This window comes from Dermacentor variabilis, chromosome 1 (assembly GCF_050947875.1).
Source record: "Dermacentor variabilis isolate Ectoservices chromosome 1, ASM5094787v1, whole genome shotgun sequence".
In the NCBI taxonomy this organism is placed as follows: domain Eukaryota; kingdom Metazoa; phylum Arthropoda; class Arachnida; order Ixodida; family Ixodidae; genus Dermacentor; species Dermacentor variabilis.
In genome coordinates this window covers 249,270,718-249,292,945 of record NC_134568.1, presented here as the reverse complement: position 1 = coordinate 249,292,945, position 22,228 = coordinate 249,270,718, and positions in this window count along the sequence as shown.

The window sequence follows — 22,228 nt, the reverse complement described above, 5'->3', positions numbered from 1 at the left end:
CGTTGTTTCCCCCCCGCGGATTTGCTTTTTACTGTTCGGCGTCTGCGCCATCTTCCTTTGACGTTTTGATGCGACCGCGCCTGTACGCGATCGATTCCTTGACTTTATTGGCGCGTTCTTTCCTTAGCGCACCAAGGAAGCCGAGTTACAACTTCACATAGATGGGCTCGACCAGAAACCGGATATGATCGCGTTACAAGAGACACACGGCAGACCCAGACTCCCGGGTTACGTGACCTACACGGATCCGACGGAAGGCGGGACGGCGTTACTGGTGCGCACCAACATAGCAGCCACCCAGCACCTCACGGCGCAAAAGGGCTGCGAACACACGCTGGTCGAGGTTCACACAAGGACTATTGGCAGTGCCGGAAACCTGTTTGTGATGAGCGCATACTGCAGGCCGTCACAAAGGCAGTACGACTTTGAAACAACAGTGAGCCAGGCGAAGAGGTTGGCGGGGAACAGGCCGCTCCTGGTCCTAGGCGACTTCAACGCCCCTCACACTACATGGGGTTACAAATACCAATCTAAACGAGGCAAGGCTCTAGCAAAGGCAATGGAGGACCAAGAAATGGCGCTCCTTAATGAACCGGGCGTCGTCACCCGAAAGGGAAACAGCGTCAACAGGGACACCACCCCGGACCTGTCGTGGATGGCGGGCTCCCTAGAAGTGGCCTGGCGGAACGAAGACGTAGACCTGGGCTCCGACCACAGCATCATAAGTGTAACGATCAAGGGACCAAGGTACCGGGCAGCCCTCGGCAAAGCCCGGATCACCGACTGGGACCGAATGCGCAAGCACACGGACGAAGAAAACCAGACCTCCGGAGAAAACGCGGAGGATGGCAGACATCAAACGTACGCAGAATGGGCGCGAGAACAAAAGATCGCGCTCGACAGATTTACTCAAGAAGTGGTGACAACGATGCAGACGCCCTTCGTCGACGCCAAACTAGCACACATGTGGGAGGCGCGGCACTCGCTCACGCGAAGATGGAAGCGTCAACAACGAAACAAGAAGCTCGTCAAACGCATCGCGCTCCTTAACAAACAGATCGCTGAATACGCAACCAAGTTGTGCCGAGAGAACTGGTTGAGTACGTGCGACGGGCTGCAGGGAAAGCTGTCGGCGCGCAAGACCTGGTGCCTGCTCAGACACCTGATCGACCCGTTGAGCAGCAAGACCGCAACCAACCGCAACCTCACCAAAGTGCTGAACGCGTACGATGGCAATGACCAAAGGCTCATTGAAGACCTCAAGGCGATCTACCTCAAGACGGAGAGAGGGCGATTTCCGATACCGGAGGAGTACGGGAGACCGGAAAATCCGGCATTGGATGAACCGTTCACCATCACGGAGTTATTAACAGCCATAGACGAAAGTAATAAGACGAGCGCACCCGGAACGGACGCCATTACATACAAGCTGCTCAATAACATGAGTGATGCGGCGGCACGCGGGCTCCTGGGTCACATCAACAGAACCTGGGAAAGCTCGAAGTTGCCCGCAGAATGGAAAGAGGCCGAGGTACGGTTCATACCTAAACCCGGCAAACCTCTGACCATCGAGAACATGCGCCCCATCTCGCTCACGTCCTGTGTGGCCAAGGTCATGGAACGCATGGTTCTCAGAAGACTTCAAGCACACCTGGACGAGACAAATCAGATGCCGGCGACCATGTATGGATTCCGCCAGCACCTGAGCACCCAGGACGTCCTGATCCAATTACACGAACTAGTGATTAAAAGAGCAACGAGGCACGCGCCCCGGGGTATACTGGCTTTGGACCTCAAAGGGGCCTTCGACAACGTGTCCCACGGCAGCGTGCTCGAGAACCTGCGCAAGACGGGGTGTGGCCGCAAGACCTACGGCTATATTAAAGATTTCCTAACCAATAGAACAGCAACTATCCGGACAGGAAATGAACGGTCAGAGCCTGTGGAGCTCGGAGACAGGAGTACCCCAATGGGGGTCTGTCCTGTCGCCTCTGCTTTTCAACCTAGCACTCCTGCCCCTGCCCGAACTACTCAATCAGATCGAGGGCGTGGACCACGCGTTCTATGCCGACGATATAACGGTGTGGACGAACCGCGCGGGGTCCGATGCCTGGGCGGAGGAAGCCCTGCAGAGAGCGGCAACGACAGTCCACGAGTATGCCAGGACCTGCGGCCTGAGCTGCGCTCCACAGAAATCGGAGCTGCTCATGGTACAGCCCGGCAGACCAAAGCAAGAGCCGCCGCCGAACATAATCATCACCATCGACGGCACAGAGATCAAACCAACGCAGCAGATCCGGATACTGGGCCTGCTGTTGCGCAGCGACGGCAAGGCGCACGCAGCCGTCAACAAAATCAAGACCACATCCGAGCAAGTCCTGAGCATGATCCGGAGAGTCACCAACCGGAACAGAGGAATCAAAGAAGAAGACGCACTGCGCCTGGTGCAGGCATTCGTCGTGTCACGCGTAACGTACTCCGCCCCGTACCTCCAACTTCCGAAGGTGAACCGCGAGACGCTGAACACGACGATAAGGAAGGCAGTCAAACTCGCCATGGGCATCCCAGTCTACTCGTCAACGCAGAAGCTGCTGGAAATGGGTGCCCACAACACGGTGGAAGAGCTGGTGGAAGCACACCTATCCCAGCAGAGAGTAAGGCTGAGCCGGACAGAGCACGGTCGGGCCGTCCTACGCAAGATAGGATGGCAAATTGAACAGCTACCGACAACAGAGCCGCTCCCCACAACGTGGAGAGACATTATTAAAACCAAGCCCCTCCCCCGGAACATGCAGCCGGGGAGGAACAACGAGAGACGCACTGCGCGGGCCAAGGCACTGGCTCGACAGCTGGAAGAGGACCCCGAGGTCCTCTACGCGGACGCCTTGCTTCCCAAGCACGGAACCAGAGCAACGGCGGTCGTCACCACCATTGATAAACTGGTCACAGGCGCGTCGATACGGACGACGAATACAGCCGAAGCAGAAGAAGTGGCCGTGGCCCTCGCACTCGCACCACCGGGAGTGAGGACCGTGGTCACAGACTCCCGGACGGCTTACGCAAGCTACCGCAAGGGGAACATCTCTCCCGCGGCACTAGCGATCCTCACCAAATGCAAATCACCGGGACGGGCCGTTGAGCTCGTGTGGGTCCCGGCTCACTCGCAAGTGGAAGGCAACGCACTCGCCGACCACTATGCCCGAGAACTTTCAATCCGGGCCGAGGACGAGCCAGAGCTACCGCACCCCGTGACAAGCTACAAAGAAATCACGCAAATGTACAGAAGTGGCAGATGTAGGCTTCCCCGTCCGCATCCGCAACTCAACCGAATGCAGCAAACGATCTTGCGACGCACGCAAGCGGGGTCGCTAGCGCATCCCGTGCTCTTGCACAAGATGTTCCCAACAGAGCATGACACTTCATGCCCTTTTTGCAGACGGTCAAAAGGCACTCTAGCACACATCCTTGCAGAGTGCACTAAGCTCAAGAACTACCCACCATCCCTACCCCCCACCCTCCCCAGCCCCAACACCCCGAGCGATGGGAGACCTTGTTGTCCAGCCCCGACCTACCGACCCAGCTCGCGCTGGCGGCTAGGGGCCAGGAACTGCTGGACGCATATGGGACCTGAGAAGAAGGTTCCACCCCATCTGGTGCCAGCGCGCACCAACCGTCAATAAGGGCTCAGCACAAAAGTTGATTCTCTCTCTCTCTCACCTTAGCAGGAAAACTTCGTCGTCGTCGTCCCTCGAAAGATTACTTTGGGTTGGCTGCCGTCGATCGCCCAGGCACTGGCTACTCGCACCTTCCGGAGAGCATGGGTTTATTTGCCTACACTAAAACTTCTTGCGTGGTCGCGTAACGTTTTCGAGCGCTTTTGGCACGTTTACGACCTCGCTCTGCCAAATCTGCTGAGGATCCGTTTTAGCGGCATTTTCAACCTTCTTTTGCATGCCGCCGCGGTTTTCGACCATCCACCGCAAGCTAAGTAAGGGAAAGCGGACCAATCGCAGAAGCCGGCACCACCCTACTCATCCTGTTATCGATTTTCAGTGCACTGACTCGGCGTGCACTTCAGCGTGCTCCTCGCCTCTTGTCAGCCAATTAGAGATCACAAGCTGCGCACTGTATAGGCAATGTTATTAGTTTTTAAAGCAAACAAAAGTGACCTCCTATAATTAAGGAGAGCGTTTGATCGGTCTGTTCAGACAACCCTGCATGCGGGTCACCGCCCGATGCATGCTTGCGTCAGCGGTTACCCAAATTTGACGTCAGGAGATTAGAAAAAAAAACATACTGGAATAGTTTTACGTTATAGGACCATAGCTTGACATCTCTTGCTTTTCGTCGTCGTATCGCCACGCTCTATATTTATGCCAAATTCTTTTACAGCTCGCTAAGTCGCCCAACTTACATCACGCCATCATCTTCACGCATGTCACAGCGCACCAGCCGTCAACTCCAAGTTGCTCGTCCTCGCACACGAACTGTCACATTTCAAGCTTCGTTTTTTCCTCGGGCTGCCAGAAACTGGAACGACGTACCCTTCAATGTCGCTGCCATCACATGTCATTCAGAACTTTTGGAAGCTGTTCAAACTTGTATTTCACCGTAACACCTGCCTTCTCTTTTGTATACATGTTAACCACCCCTTATTTAATATACCCCGCATGCGGTCCTTAATGTAGCAAAATGAAATGAAGTACAAAGATTACACGAACAGGCAGCCCCTAAGTCAAATGAACGTATGCAGTGAGTCTCCTGTTTACTAGGCCAACTACGATTTTTTCTTCGTGGAGTTCGGCTTCAACACATCTTGACAGATGTTTGCACAGCGTTTCTTTGTGGCGGTGAAATGGCTGTTTCGCTGATTTACCCTACAGTTAATCCTTCTTTAAAGCACGTGTCTGGGGAACCTCATCGCGTCATGTCCTTAAGTTAATTTAACTACGTTCACGTTCCAAGATATGTTTCAATAGGCCGTGAGCACATAATTGGCTAGAATTGGCGCGTGAAAAGTTACGTATGCATAGCGTTATCGCGCAATACATCTTCTCCGGAAATATTGGAAGATCCTGTCCATAAAATTATTCATCGCTAGCTTATAGTACATTCCTGCACCAGGTGCGTGTTTTGCCTGCCCTTACCGAGCACACAGTGACCTTACGCATAACACATGTGGCGGCGGCTCATACGGTGTCAAACGGCGCGCTTTCGATCACGATCGAGCCCGATCGGTCACGATTGGCGCCTTTGCGCAAGCTGCAGAAGGGAACCAATCGGGGTCGGGAATTTATATATCCGAATCGAGCTCGATTGCGATCGAAAGAGGTCGTAATACTAGTGTAACACAATCTGACGTCACTGCCGCATATTTGTATGATGTACGACATCATGATTCTGTTTGCAGCTTGCACTGTGCCTTTCCTTTTATTTATATTTTTAAAGTGCAGATTTCTTTGCGAACCTCCGTGCGCCTCTCTTACTGACCATGGCTGCCTGCTGCAGCTGCTGCTCGTGCGTTCTGGCCGAATAGCGCACACACAGCTACGAGACAGCGGCGCCAATTAGGGACGATGGCTCTACTTCGCCCGCAGCAGTGGAAGGCAGAGGGAGGAAACCAGCTTGCGCATTGGGGTCGTTGACCGCTGGTCGAGAGGGCGAAGGGGGTCGCGACGCGGAGAACCGCGATGAGACGGGAGGGCACTGGAGATGGGCTCATGTTGCGCATGCGTTGCGTCGCCTGCAACGCCCTGGATGGATGTTATGAGCGTCCCCTTTGGAACGGGGCGGTGGGCTGGGCCACCAAGCTCTTGCTACTATACTGCCTAATGTCCTACCTAGGTTAAACAATGAAAAAAGAAAAAAAAAGAACACTATGAACTACCGCGCCCAAATTTTCTGATCCCCTATTGCGAACTGTGCTTTTGTATGTCTCCGTCTTTTGTCGTTTCCCTACTTTTCTTCCACCAATCCTCCAATCGCCTCTTACTAATGTCTATTGCAGACATGTTTGCTTTACCACTGCTCCCGCTGAACCGAAGGGCTTCAAGGACGCCAGTGGTGCCTAAATCGACCGCTGGGTAGACGTCTTCACATTCTACTAAAACATGCTCCGTCGTTTCCCCTGTACGATGCCCTGTACGGTCCCTTTACAGATGCCCTGTACGGTCGCATCTGCGCCTCCAAGCGGAGGTCGGGTACCCGATACCAATGGCGCAGAAAGCCAGCTTCTGTCTTTCAACTATTACAACGCTGGTTGCATTCAAAGATGTATTGTATTATTCGATAACATGAATAAAGCCTTCGGTTTCATTCCGCACTGAGATTGAATAAGCACAAACACTTGCTTCAGCACTCCCTATGCATTTACGGAAAGCTTCGCTGTATATATATTTCAACAGGGCCCGTTGGATCTGTTTTTTGTATTTGCGATGATGACGAGAAATAACAAAGACTTAAAAAGCGTGCGTTTCGAATAATAAATAATTCTAAGCACGTTTCCGCTATTCATATACGCCACGTATTTTTCGGTTATATACGATACCCATGTGACATGACGCATTCAGTGGCGTAGCAACAGGGGGGGGGGGGGGGAAGGGGGGTCCGTGGGCCCCGGGTGCACGGGGCCAGTAGGGGGGGGGGGGGTCATATACGTCTGAAGACACCCGAAAATTGTCGATATCCGTGCTTTCCTCGACTACACCCGGGGGGAAGGAGGTGACAGAAGAACTAAGGGCCCCGGGTGCCAGACGACCTAGCTACGCCACTGGACGCATTGACTTTTTTTTTTCTCGTCGTGGATGCCGTTTCAGTGTGCAGGCAGCTCAAATAACCAACGTTGAGACGGTTCTTTTACAGCACACAATGACGTTAAAGCGACAGCCGTCGTTCTCACGCCGAAGCTGTGGCTCTCGAACAGGTACAATAAATGTTTCAGTTTGCCCTGTTACTGTTTCACATATTTTAAAAGGGCCCTGAACCACTTTTTATCGAAGTGGAAAAAGGCATTTGAACTGAAAATAGGCTATTTCAGAAATACTTTGCCGCAAGAAGTACTTCAATGCGTCCAGCAGAAGCGGAGTTACTGACAAACACGGCCTCCTCTGTGCTCCCGTTCCTTCTTACGCGTTGAACCGTCAAAAAAGTGCTTGTATGAAATTATATATATATATAATTATATATATATATATATATATATATATATATATATATATATATATATATATATATATATATATATAATATATATATATATATAATTATATATATATATATATATAATATATATATATATATAATTATATATATATATATATATATATATATATATATATATATATATACATATATATATATATATAAACTCGCCGCATAGAACACGCGTAAACATACCAAGAGTAAAAAGTATCGGCTTCCGTGGCTTCCCAAGTGCAATGCTCAAAAGTTATGAAGGAAAGCGAGACAATTATTTGGGCGAACGCCGAGTCGCAGGCACAACACTTTAAAAATATATGGTTTAAAGATAATGCGAACGCGAAAAAAACAACAACACTGCACCTTGACGCGAAAAGATAGAAAAAAGTTTGCCACATGTTTTACACGCGCTAAATGTACAGTGCACTGTGATGAATTTAACAGAGTCAAGCTTGCAAAAATTATAAAAATCTTGGTGCAACTTTGCCTACAAGTATTGACAGAAGTACAGCGCTTGCCTCGAAAAAACAAAACAAAAAAACGACGTGTTTCGAAGGTGTGAAATCCTTTCTCCCGATGTGTTTTCGCCGCACGACGTCCCGTTTTCCGCTGAGGATTGCAACAACGCTAGTCATTTTTCCCGCGTATAGCTGCATTGAAAAGCACAGCATCCAGGCGTTCTTCCGGCAAACAAAGCTCGCCTAACTTGCAAAACGCATGTGCGCCGTGGCCGCATGACCAACACGTGGCGAATGGCGGCCGGGCAAAAAAAAAAAAAAAGCTAAACCAAGTTTCATGACGTCTTCTTGACGTTAGGGTTCGCGCGCTGCAGCCAATCAGCGCGAGGGAAGCGCACGCGCGGCGACAGCGAGGAGAAATGAGAGGAGTTCAGCGGCGTGGGTGAGGGTGCGGCGGCAAATAAGAGTGTCACTACTTTCCAGAATAAAAGGGGTTTTAGACGCCACGACTTCCGCCTTTGGTGCCTACGACGCGCTAAACATAAGCCAAACGCGGTTGTCTTCAGCGAGCCGCAGTGCGCTTCCAGTGGACTCGTGGCGGCATTCCGCGGCGGTCGCGGTATTTACACCATAGGTCTCCTCGATTTGGCTGCACTTTCTGCACTAGTTCAGGGAGTGCAGCACTCTAGCACTCGATTTGCCAGTGCAGCTAGCGCCACCTGCACTTCGGTACTCGATTTGACGTCGTGCTGCACGAGTTCATGTACACTTCGGCACTAGATTCTCCGCAAGTTCTTTTCTCGTGCACGTAGTGCAAGGCTTTTGATAGCAGACGACACATGCGCCTCCGTGGCCATGCGGGTGTTGGTAGAAGGCATCGACGGCGCCTGTTATTAGTAACGCAGCACGGACGCCAGTTTTCTTCAGGATGTGTACGCAGCATCTTGTTAAGAGCGCTTTCCGGCTTCAGCTGCTGCTAAGTGCACTGAAGGCCGGGATTTTCCCTCAAGTCACAGTCGTTTGTATTAATTTTCACGAGCTTACCGCTACCTCGACGTTAAAAACCACATCGGTCAGTCGTTTGAAACGTTGTGCCATATGATTCAGAAATGTGTGGAAACCGCGCTCGGTCATGCTTTCTGAATAATGATGCCGAAGTTGACCTAATTTCTAGGTACTAATACATAAATTCTTTCCACAGGACCAAAAAGGCCATTGCGCACACGTTTAAGCTCGCGGCACACACCAACAAAAGAAAAGCCACAGCCGCCCAGTCGCAGCAGACGAAGGCCTGTACGTTCTTGCACTTTTGTCCTCGATTTGACCGCTGCACTGAGAGCGCTAGTGCCGCGCTACACTTACACTTGAAGAAATGGCGCTGCACTGGCACGACACTTTTCTGAACTAGTGCAAAAAGTGCAGCCAAATCGAGGAGACCTCATGTAGCCGACCGCAGCTTGATGTCAGCTATCCACCAATAGCAGCCGTCTACGGGAATGACGAAATAGTGCGTCTGATGACGAAATAAAGCGTCCAAAAAGCGAGGATAGGGCCTGCTGTTGAAAAGAGAGCGTTTGAGAGAAAAATGACTTCGCGATCCGCCTGCGAGCTCCACGCATCGCGTACCACAGCAAAACTTCGCTCAGGTGTTCACAGCAGCGTACGCTACCCGCGGACTAGGTTATTTCACAAAGCCGGAGGGTTGGTTCAGGGCCTCTTTAAAGAGTTGCCCGCATATGACTTCCGTTTGAAACTTTGCCCGCATCTAATGCTTTCGAGCAGTTATTGTTGGGAATTTAGAAAAAGCCAGTAATTCGTCAACTAACATGTTACTTCGCCATAACAGTTACCATAGTGTCCTTTTACCTCCATGCCCCCTCCCTACCCCTCAATTTCTCATAGATTTGATATTGGTAGAGCCACAGTTCTCCGAGGGCAGCGAGATAAATTCTGCTTTGTTCGTAAAAACAGATTCACAAAGCCCCTGATCGCTTGTACGCATAATTCTCTGCAAATCTCATGTTTAGTCCCCTGTCTTTGTAGTTAACCTACATACAGCTTATAACGCGCCCTGTATTTTCGCCAAATATATACAAAGTGTCTTGTTTATTTCACTGAGGACATCGCTGAAACCAAGTAGGAACGTTTTATTACGCATGAAAAAAGGGGGCAGAAATTCGACGGCTCACAAATTCTTTGCAAGGCTTCTAACTGGACCAGGAACGTAAACGTTTTTATCGCATATTGCACTTAGCATCAGCCCCCTACCCGTTCCACGAAATATAAACCTGTTGTAACCTACAGCTACGTCAGGACACTGGGAAGCATATGTGATAGCTGCCATATCACATACTCTAACACTTGAATAAAGAAATTTTTATGGCGATAGCAATTGCGTACAAAGTACAAGTGCTTGCTTTACACTGCCGCGCGCCCCGTATCTTGAAAGTGACCTGCAGACGGCTCATACCTTAGTGCGCGCTACGTTCTCGCCGCTTAGTTCGCGTAGACCGCGAGAACGCCACTTCGCTCGCTGCTGCTGCCGCGCTTGCTCACACGAGCGTTTTGACAGAGAGTGTCCGCGCTCATTGAGTGTGATGTGTTCATGTTTGCTCGTGCGCGCTGACACGATATGCTTGTTAATTCAGTTAGTAAGCGAATGTTTCCAAGTTTATACGGCCGATAAAACTACTATCCTTACTTCGTATAGCTGTGCACTAATTTGCTATCGCAATCGATGCTTCGCCTTGCAGGCGAGACTGCGATTATTTTACAAACGCTGTGTTTGATCCGACCGCATTTAACTTTGAGCAGAGTATCCATAGAGTATCAGTAATTCTTGCTAAATTCGGTCTTGGTGGCTTTTCTAGTTGTGCCTGGTCAGCGCGCTCAATTCTTCCCCGCTCGTTAGATGCATTCATAACATTCTATCTAACACCCATCTATTTTGAACTTTACATACACATCACCCAACACCTATCTAACACCCATCTATTTGGAACTTTACATACGCATCACCCATTACCTTGTCCTTAGAGTCACCAAACATAACGAAGCTGTCTCGTTTAGTCAGAGAGGACACCAGGCGAACCTGATATATCAAGCATGAAAAAAAGTGAGGGTCCAATAATTCTTCATAAGACTTCTAAATAGGCCAGAAAGGTTAAATCTACGCGACACATTGCACTTAAAATGCTGCCTATTTCTTCAAAGTATAAAATGTCTGAAACGCAAAGCTCTCTTGGGACACTGGGAAGCCTATAGCTAATAACAACAGCGTGATACCTTCGAGTACTTGCTTACAATTTTTTTTTTAAATCTGTATTTTATCAACACGCATTTACCATCACATATAAACTTTGCGTGTTGTTCCCCCTATGTTCGCAAAATTTGACCCCAGTTGTAGTTATCATTAGGCCAGCGCAGCCGTCTAATTTTTTGCACCGCTCGTAAAACAGACTAATAACTCTATGGACTACTTGCATATACATTCTACAGAAAAATGCGCATTTAACCCACCCATTTGGAACATTGCCTGCACATACACATATACCATGCTCCTAATTTTCCCCTGATGTAAAAAAAGGTGCCTTGTTTAGCTCGCCGAGGACACCAGAAAAACAAACTACGAATTTCCTCAGATGCACGAAAATGCATGGAAAAACGAGTGTTTAGTAATTATCTGCGACACATGCTTTAAAGCAGGAAAGTGAAAGTTTCGCAGCGCATTGAGCTTAAAATTTTCCCCATTTGCACGGAATTTCAAGTCCGTATCTGGTGCTGCTGCTTCAGGAGTCTGGGAAACACGTCGACTAGCGCAGTATGACACCTTAGAATGGTTCTACAAGTAACTTTCTACGTACAAAGGCTGTAGTGAGCCTACACAGAATAAACATTTATCGCTTTTCACCCAGAACATTGCTTCGTACTTCGAATATAAGCAAACAAATAAACGCAGTGTATAACGCATAATAACTGGGAGAAACCGAGTATTCAGCAACTGTTTTCAGAGCATATAAGCTACCTACACAGTTGAAATTTTCGGTACACGTCACCAAAAAGGTGGCCATTTCTTCAAAATATGAAATATCTCCTGTTTTCGCTCCTGCCGGGAACAAGTAGCAGTGTAGCTTTTATTTATAGAAACAGCCTGAAAATGCAATCCACAAAGTCAGAAGTGACCTTAGAAAAAAATCGAGTCAGTGTTCTATTGGTATTGAAATGGCTCTGCACAATCGATCAAGCCCATTCTCACAAACATATTTACGATAAGTCGTTATTACACAATGAAATTTAACAGTTATACCTAAAAGCGGTTTGATTAGAATTCTGATGTTGATAAGATACGGAGACTGCCATGCTATGTAGGCTACCTCTCGACGGAGATTCAATAGTTCCAGCATTTGACAATCTAAGGATTTCATGCCGTAAGGCACACCAGCTGTTGGGCGAGGCTGATTATAATACTTTATCCGGACCTACACTCACCGCCTCCCCCCCTGCCGCCCAGGTTAAATATGGCAAGCTGACTGTGTTTCCAAATACGGATATAGTGGTCCCAAAAAACTGGGCATGGTGCAAATATGTCGCAAGCTGACATTTGTTAGGGCGGGAACTGCCCAGTGCCAGGCCTTCTCCGCAAGGCGAGCGTGTATGACAAATCCCGCGCGTCGTCCGCTACAGCGCATCCCGAAGAGGCACAAGACTCCTTGGTGCCCAAGCAGGGGACACGTAGCATTACGTGGCCACTCTAGTAAGAAGGCAAATTTAGCTTCAGCTGTAGTTTTGTTGGGCTTCGCAACGTGCGGCCGAAAGTGCCCGCTTTCAAAAGTGTGTGTGGGGAGAGGGGGGAGCAAATGGCAAATTTTGTCACCCCCACCCTTTTGACAACAGGGGAGGGGCAAGTGCCCCCCTCCCCCAGTTAAATACGTATGTGCTTGCTTGCATCTTCAATTTAATTGCCTACATTGTTGACCTGTATATTATAATGTACATGGCCATATATATGAGTGAATTATATCTTTTCCCCCCTTACTTTTATAAATTAAATTCATTCTACTTTGTCGCCAACTTGGTATTCGCCCATCAAATGGTTATTTTTCTTCTACTGATTTCAACAGAGCTTCCCTAGTTTTTGGTCTTAGTTCAATAATAAGCCTAACGGGAACCTCGTCTAACCCTATATGGCTATGAGCTTAGAAATATTCTCTCCGAATTTTTTCCAGGTGAAATTTCTCAGCACTCCTTTTCCATTTGGTTGTCGTTCATGCTCTTTTCTTTATTCTCAATATCCACCTCGTCATTGCCTTGAATTAATTCGGCTGTTATTTTTCGGTTGTAATTTAATGCCCGTGTCTTCTTCCAGTTTGTAATCTCCGTTTAGGATATGTTGCTGCATTTTTCAACACTTCCTGCCTAATAAGTTAATGAGGTTCCAAAATATAGGTACGGCCATAGGCGGGAAGTTCTTTTATCCAGATGATGCAGTAAGCTTTTAGCCACAGTAACATTCTGTGTGAAAAGGTAGAGGCAACCCAAAAGAAACCTCAAATGATGTGGGTAACAGCACTCTGGTAATGCCGGGGGAGTAGGCTACAGCACCACCAGGGGGGGGGGGGGGCGGAAACTTCGGAGGAGACTAAGACGCGTTTCTAAGCGTTCGCACGCACCGGCGCGCCATGCATTTCGGAGACCTCGCGCAGGCTTCCCGGCGGCGGTGGTAGATGGCGCCGAGTGATCTTAGGGAAGCACGAAAGAGCAGTCCCGCCTGCAGTACACGCGTTATACACAACTTGTTTCGACGGTGGCAATACGCTGTGTCGCCATAGTGACTCAATGCCAAACGCATTACCGTCGACAGTCACCGTGAGAAGGGTTCTGTCCAGCTTTTACCGAAAGCAGATTATGATTATACGTATTAAATGCATTGTCTTTTATTTATGCCATAAGTGCTAGCGCAGCACTTGCTGTCGGCATGTCCTTTTTTTTGTTTGCTTTTATCATGTAGTTGTTCAATACCGTCGAACTGTACATAGGGGGACCGGGCTTTGTGATGCTGTTCCTACGCAGCTTTAACCCGAATCCCCCTTCCTTCCTTGGTGATGAAATAAAGATTGATTTGATCTAGTACTTCTGTTTCCGATTCTCTTGTACTTTTACTGAATGTCGCACCGTGTTGGTAATAAAGCTCGCGACAACGAGTGTCTGTACATGCTCAAGCTGCATGACATTGCAATCGCTGTACTAAATCGTTTTGAGAGATGTTGAAAAAAAAGCACACAAAGTTATGAGGTAGCTGGTCACTTTCATAGTTTATGTAAATAGGTGCTTGAAAAGGCAGTTTGAACTTATTTTTCCAAAATCTGCTGCATATGTATTTGACTGAACAGCGTGTATACGAGTATGCGATGAAAAGCCTGCGAGAATGAACCTAAAAAAAATATAACCTGTGCTTGCGTGCCAACCGATAACATTTGTGATAACTCTGTTCAGTGGAGTTTAGCTAATACATGCATAATATATTTTGCACTTGTATGTAAATGGAACTGAAAACTTTTTAAAAGCATTAACAAAGAAAAAAAATGATAAGATGGTAAAGTCTTCAGTGCAATTTAAAATGCACGGTTAATCTAGGAACACTTCATTTACTGCCAGCTGCCTATATTTCTAGTGCTACAGGAAGGTTATTGTGAGGAAAGTCGTGCTGTAAGGCAATGCAGGCTTGATTCCACCGATTACGAGTCTGAGAGGCTTGCATAAACGTTATCCATGTAGTCACTGGCATGAATCTCCAATTTTTATGCCTGTCGGTTTAGTTGCCGTGATATCCAAGCGCTGTGTCATTTGGTCGAGACATTTTTTTTAACAGGTGTGCGCTACATTTTAGTCCTTTGTTCGTACAAGAACACAAGCTTTAATGCACGCATAAGTACTAAAATTTAGTAGTCACCGAAATTTGAACGTTGCTTTTGCGTAAAAAGTCACAGTTACGCCCGAAAGAAGCATTGATTGCGATAGCAAATTATTAGACAGCGATACGAAGGAAGGTTAGTAGTTTTAGCGTCCGTATGAACTGCTACAAACATGCGCTTACTAATAAATTAACAAGCACGGTGTCACACGCGCACAGGCAAACATGAACGCATCTCGCTCGATGACCGCAGACCCTCGCTGTGTGAATGCTAGCGTGATGAAGAGCGGCACCAGCGGCGAAAGAAATGGATCAGCGAAACTAGAACAGCGAAAGAAACGGATCACAGCTGTGAGGGGAGTTAAGTCAGCTTCTGTCATATTTGTGAGAAGGGTATTGAATCTTGCAGTTGAAAGCGGGAGTTGGCCAATGTTGAGGAGGATTTTGAGATGAAACTGAAGGGTTATTTACATTATTTACAGTAATAACACAAAGTAATTAACAGTCATGAAGTCATTGACGGCCGGCAGCAAATCGTACGCTGCGGCCCGTGGCAAGAAAAAAAATGAATGAATGAATGCATCTCTCTGTTCCCTGTCTCTCGCTTTTAACCCCTTCGGTGTCTCGGGGTCACGTCATTTTCGGCCAATCGTCGAGCCCCCTCAGGTGTCGTCATTTTCCGCCAATGATAGGCGTCCGTGCAAGTGCCGTCACATTCGGCAGATCGGGTTGCTCCAAGGGCTCCACTGTCGCACGGGTGACTTGCCACCGGCGTTGCCTCCTGTGTGCAAGCGCTCATCTGTAGGAGACCGGTTGTTATTCGAACGACATTCCAGAGCTGCAAAACAGCTTCGCTGGGGACCAAGATCAACCACTTGGAACCGTGGCAGACCAAAGCCGCGCTGGCCAGACCAGACTCCCGTTGCACTTTCGGGAAGAGTCAAGTAGGGGTGGAGACAATAGCTCGACGTGCAGCGCACGAAGGGGGGGCCCCAACTTGTCTGACAGGCCCGGGAACGTGTTTTAGACGCGCTCCTGCGCACCATAATTGCAATGCGACGGCGACTGGTTGTAGTCGGGGAACTCGAGTGATACCAGGAAAAGTGTCCATATCTAACAAGGGTTTGTTTTGTAAATCGTGCTACACGTGCGTATTTCGCACCATGTGCAACGCCAGCGATAATGACCGAGTCAGCTGCTCAACATTTAGAAGACGTACATTTGTCACGACTGTGCCGTTTTGAAGACTTCTAGTGTAGTCTTAGCATTTGGTATGATGAGGATAACACTGGCGTGTGATGAGCGATATTTTATGCCGAAGAAGCTTATTTTATGTTGGCGAGCGCTAATTCATAGGCGATACTCGTTTCGGCTGCTGGCGTCAGAGGCGCAGTTTCACATGGTGCGATTTTTCTTGCGGTTTTACATTTGCGAAATCGCCTTGCAAACGCAAAGCGAATATGCAAGCAAACTAATTTGCAAGCGAAATCAGACCTTGTGAAAAGGGCATAATGAACCTCGAACATTGTACATGATGAAAAACGAATACTCGCGTCATATAAATTCTGATCTCGTGGTTAATAAATCTCCTTTTTCAGCTGCAGATTGCTCCGAATGTGTTCCAAACGAAACAAGCATGACATGCTCTAATTTCGTCAAAGGCGAAAAAAGCACAATCGAAAGTCATCCCGACGTCAACTCGACGTTTCTTTCGGACCTCGGTATTCCGACCAGCACCAGCAACGAGAAGCTGGGGCACCTGGGCATGCACAACACTCAGGAAGAAATTGCCGAAGCCCAGTAGCGCGCCCAGCTTGCTAGGCTTTCGACGACGCCTCCGGGGCGCACGATCCTAGGGAAGCTAGGCTTTGCTCAAGGAAACATAGAAAAAGGCTTTGCGGACCTCCCACGGGACATCCGCGCCAAGATCACGGTCCGCCCTATACCCAGAAACGTACACCCCGAAAACAACAGGGGCAGACGACAAGCGAGAGGACATTTCCTTCTTAACCAAGCCTTGGCGAACCGTGAACGCTCAGCTTTTGTGGACGCGGCGGCACACACGGGAAACAAAGCTTTCGCAGTGGCGGTTGTGGACGGCCGTGGATCCACAAGATATGCAGCCACGGTAATTGCAAGGAAGCCTGAACAGGCCGAACAGGTTGCGATCGCTGTTGCGCTCACCGACGACAATCTTTCCCATATCTACAGCGACTCCATAGCCGCTATCAGCGTTCCAAAAGGGCACGGTCTGCGCACAGGCTCTCAGAATTGTCACAAAGAAAGATATTAAGAACCACGTCATATACTGGTTCCCGGCACACTTAGGACCAAAGATCGGCGACGTACCCAACCTTAACGAGGCGGCACACGAGGCAGCGCGCACGCTTACAGACCGCGCGGCTTCACCCGACCACTCGGAAATCAAGGACGCCCCGCTAGATACAATTACATCACTGTAACCACTACTACCTACAACGTAGAGGGTATAGCACGCCACACCGCACGCTCACTCGAGCTCAAGCGGTTACACTCGGAATGCTACAGACAGACACATACCCCACACAAAGCAGACTACACCATTACATGCCTGAGCTCTATGACAAGCCTTATTGCACCAATTGCAATACATCCCTTAACGTCTATCATTTACTCTGGCCGTGCTCGCAAGCTGACAAACTGCGAACCGGACAAGCGCAAGCTTGAAAAAGCAATCCAGAGCGAAGAACTCTCTCCCCAACTCTGGGCCGTCCAGCAGGTCCACAACGCCGCCACGAAACTCAACCTCCCGGTTCCGTCGTGGGACACGCCCACTCCACGAGAGCCCAAAGCTCTCGTGGCCTGCAGGACCTTGAATAAAGTTGATTTCCTTCCTTCCTTTCCACGTTTACAAAGTGAGGCCAACTGACGAGAATAATTTGAGGAATAAAAAGACCTGATAAATAAGGGCTCGTTTTCCTCACTAGCCGCATGAAGGGACTTGTAGTTGTGCCGATTATGTCGCCAAGTAGGTTCCGGTTCTGTGTTCAGCAGTGAGCCATGACAGACTGCTTACAACTGCTTCAAAACCACAAAAGCTTTCGTTTGCGCCGTGCCAGATGACGAAGATGCCAGACCACTTTCAATCAAGATCGCGCACAACCGGATCAAATTTCTCAATTTCGATCAAGCATGGTCACTGCTACATGGTCGAACAATTCGAATCGAGTTAACCTCAATCGGCATGACGGTACTGACGACAGCCTACGATCGCGATCGTGAAACTCGAACTCGATGTGCGGTTCGCGATGGACTGAACGCATATCGAGCAAAATCGCGATCCAATGTGATGGTGCAGCTGCACCCGGTCCAGATCGAGCTGTATGGCGATCTAAAGGTTCAATCTGACATGGGCATCAAATGATAGGCAGCGGTTTACAATGCACCAGAGCGCAATGAGGCATGCATCGCCAACAGCGAGACGTCAATTAAAAATCGGTAAACCTATTAGAAGCACAACATTATCAGGGTGCCAGTATAGCGAGTTCAGTGTTAGTGTTACAGTAGGCTTTACTTGCGTGCAGGATGGCCTCGTACAGTTGTTTTCTCTGCTGCGCACGGCACTTCACGCGAACGTCAAGGGTGGCTAGTTCTTTCGCGGAGAGAACATGCGAAGTAGCTTACAGCTTGTCTCCGCTGGTTAACGCAGCACCGTGAAAGCCACGAAAGTACTCTCCTATTTCTTTAATATGCCTAAACCCGCAAAAAGTATTGCCGACATCACTGAGGACCACGCTTGCACCTTCATGTAAAACAACAACAACAAAAAAACCATGCGCGCAAAGTTTAAATTTCGCGGTCTTCCCACCTTCCGAGTATTGCGGCGCTAAGCAGCGCGGCACCACCTGTGGTGCCAAATGACCCGTCCAAATTTGAACGCTGAACAAATAACAAATATAATCACAAGAGTCTATAATCACAAGGAAGAACTTGGCAAATGGTCAAGTAAAGAGTGGGAAAATAGTGAGCTTCTAAGTGCAATAACAACATAATTAATGAAGGGAAAATGAGACATCCACCCAATAGTAGCAACTGCTACAACCAAAACCCATATGGGTTCCTTGAAACAAAAGCCTCGCAGTTGCAGAAAAATTTGTCCTGGTCCGGGACTTGAACCAGGGACCTACCGGGGCAGCCGCTCTACCAACTGAGCTAACCAGGCGACTAGGAGATGGCAGGGCGAAGTCAAATTCACCAACAACTAGAAGCAAAGGCAAGAGTTTGGTGCAATAGTTCTGCAGAAACCCGCAAAGTGGAGAGAAATAATTAATAAAGAGAAAATGAGACATCCACTTAATCGTAGCAATTGCTACAATCGAATGTAGACGTCTCATTTTCCCTTTATTAGTTACTTCTCTACACCTTGTGGGTTACCACAGAACTATTATGCCAATACCGACAGAAATACAGAAAGAGAAACATGTTCGTTGGAAAGAAAAAAAAACTGAAAAGCTGGTGGAAGAGGAAGATACGAGAAGCAATCGCCGAATAACAGAAAGCATCCAGAGTGCACAGGCAGGCAAAGAAGGTACAGTTGCCGCAGGATGAAGTAGCCAATAAATTGCAAATATACCGGGAGAAAAAGTCTTTGGTTCAAATACTGGTGCAAGCAAAGATAAAAGGTGAAAGTGAACGTTGGTTGTCAGAAATACGTGAGAAAAGGAAGGCTGCACCTAGAATATTTTGGAACCACATGAAACTATTAGGCAGGAAGTCAACAACAATACAACAACTTATCCTAGACGAAGATGGGAACAAACTGAAAGGGGAAGCTGCATTAAACTGCATTCCGAAAAATAACAGCTGAATCTTTCCAAAGCAATGACGAGGCTGTATTTGAAGAAAAGAAGAGCATAAAAGAGAACCAGATGGAAAAGGAACTGGTGCTGACAAATTTCAACTGGAAGAAAGCTGAAGAGAAAATTTCTAAGCGAACAGTCACAGGGTTAGACGAGGTTCCCATTAGACTGATTAATGAACTAGGACCAAAAAGTAAGGAAGCACTGGTGAAAGCAGCGGAAAAAAACTTAAAAAGATAGACGAAAAGCAGACAGTTGGTGACAAAGTAGAATGAATTGAATTTATAAAGATTAGGGGGGCAAAGATAGAATTCGCTCGTATAGACCGTTGACCATTACATCGGTAATATACCAGTTAGAAATGCAGGCAATCAAAGTAAAGCTGCAAGCATGGGCAGACAATAATGGCATTTTGGGAGAACTTCAGAATGGCTTCAGAATAAGTAGGCGTTTGGATGATAACTTATTTGTTCTTACTCAGTGTATTGAAATATCAAGTGTAGAAAGCAGACCGTTATATGTGGCCTTTTTAGACATTACAGGAGTGTATGACAACGTAGACCGCAACATTTTGTGGGATATTCTGGAAGGGGAAGGCTTAGGTGACGATTATCTACAGCTTTTGAGAGAGATTACCCAGAACATACCGTTTGCCTTGAACGGCAAGGGATGAAGAGCGAGGAGAAAGTTGATATCAACGAAGCACTGAGGCAGGGGTGCCATTTATCCCTACTGCTGTTTATGATGCACATGGTAAGTATGGAGAGGGCGCTAAAAGGAAGCAATATCGAATTTAATGTCTCATAGAAACAGGCGGGTACAGTAGTAGAACAGCAGCTTCCAGGTTTATTTTATGCGGATGACATTGCGTTGCTAGCTAAGAAGCAAAGTGATTTGCAACGTCAGGCTAATATCTGTGGAAAGGAAGGTGAGAATTTAGGTTTGAAATTTGGCTTTAAGAAATCAGGTGTTACGGTATTCAATGAAAACAGTGAACAGACAGTGGCAATACAGGGCCAGCAAATACCTTGGGTAAAAGAATATAAATACCTTGGTATATGGATAAACGAAGGCAATATATATATGGAAACAGGAAAAAACAATAACAGTAAAGGGGAGGAGAAATGCAGCAAAATGAAGCACAGAGCGCTATCAGGATACAATAGGTACGAGGTGCTCCAGTGTGTGTGGAAAGGTGTAATGGTTCCAAAACTCACTTTTGGAAATGCAGTTGTTAGCTTGAAATCAGGGATACAATCAGGACTCGACGGGAACCAAGGGTCAGTGGGATGCCTCGTGTTGGGCGCTCATGGGAAGACTACAAATGAAGCTCTGTAGGGTGATATGGGCTGGAAAAGTTTTTAAGTGAGGGAAACTCACAGTAAAATTGATTATGAAGAATGACTGAGGAATATGAAAGAAAGTAAATGGGCTGGGAGAGTGTTGAGGTATCTGCACAAAAAAACTAACAAAAAAACACACATTGATTCACAGTGGAGGAAAAGAACTAGGAAGCTTATCAGCCAGTACGCGGCCTGTAGGGTGAGCAATACAGCAACAAAGAACGTCAAGTGGAAAGTCGGAGAGGCTGAAATAATATCATGGGTGGCGGCAATGGAAAAGAAACCTGCCATGAGTAACTACTTAAGTGGAAAAAATGAAATCAGGAAAGAAAGAACTGATGGTAACTTAAAGGGATGCTCATTACTTTTTGAAGCGAGATCAGGATGCCTTAGAACAAGCACCTATAAAGCGAGACATAAGAATGAAGAAGAAGCGTGTGCTTGCTGCGGTAAAGCTAGGGAAATGACAGAGCATGTTTAATTAGAATGTGAAGATATCTGCCCAGCAGTCGATTTAGGCACCACTGGCCTCTCCTTCAAGCCTTTGGGTTCAGCGAGAACAGGGGGAAAGTAAACATTTCCGCAATAGAGATTAGGAAGAGGAGATTTGGAGATTGGTGGAAGAAAAGTAAAGAAACGACAAAAGACAGATACGCACAAAAACAACATTCAGAATAGGGGCTCAGAAAGTTTGGTTATGGGAATTCATTGTGGGTTTTTAAAGTTTTTTTTTTCTTTTTGTAACCTAGGTAGGACATTAGGCAGTATAGTAGCAAGAGCTTGGTGGCACAACCCACCGCCCCGTTCCAAATGGGACGCTCATAACATCAATCCACCCATCAAATCCGACCGCTGCTGCTCAGTGGTGCCGCCTGTTCACTGGATGGAGTTTACTAGACAATGCACTCTTAAAAAAGTTGACACCCTTGGGGTTGTATTTTGTCCTCAAACAATAATCGTCATCTGTCTTGCCCGCATTTTCTTTCTTTAACGCTGTGAGCATGGTACTTCCTAGTCACGAATGGCTTGCGCATTATCAGCTTGACACAGCATTCTCGACAGGAAAGTAGAGAGCGCTGACTTTTCAAGAGAAGAAACGCAAGCAAGGCAGATAATGATTAGCGTTGTGGGACAAGATAAACCCCAATGGGTGTAAACTTTTTCTTAGACTGCGGTAGAGTATGTCGAACGGCACTCTCTCGCTGAGGCGGCATATGTAGAAAAATTTTGAGAGGGCGCTGTGAGCGAACTGGATTTAGATAGATGGATGGATGTTATCCCCTTTTGAATGGGGTGGTGGGTTGCGCCACCAAGCTCTTGGTATTATACTGCCTAATGTCCTACCTAGGTTAAAGAGTGTTGCGATTCGCCTGCGACACGTGGTTTTGCCGGCGCGACTGCGGCGGGGCGGCAGACATTTTTGGCCCGATCGTCGTCGCCGCAACGCTCATCGCCAGGTGTTTCCAGGCGCGACTGCGGCGA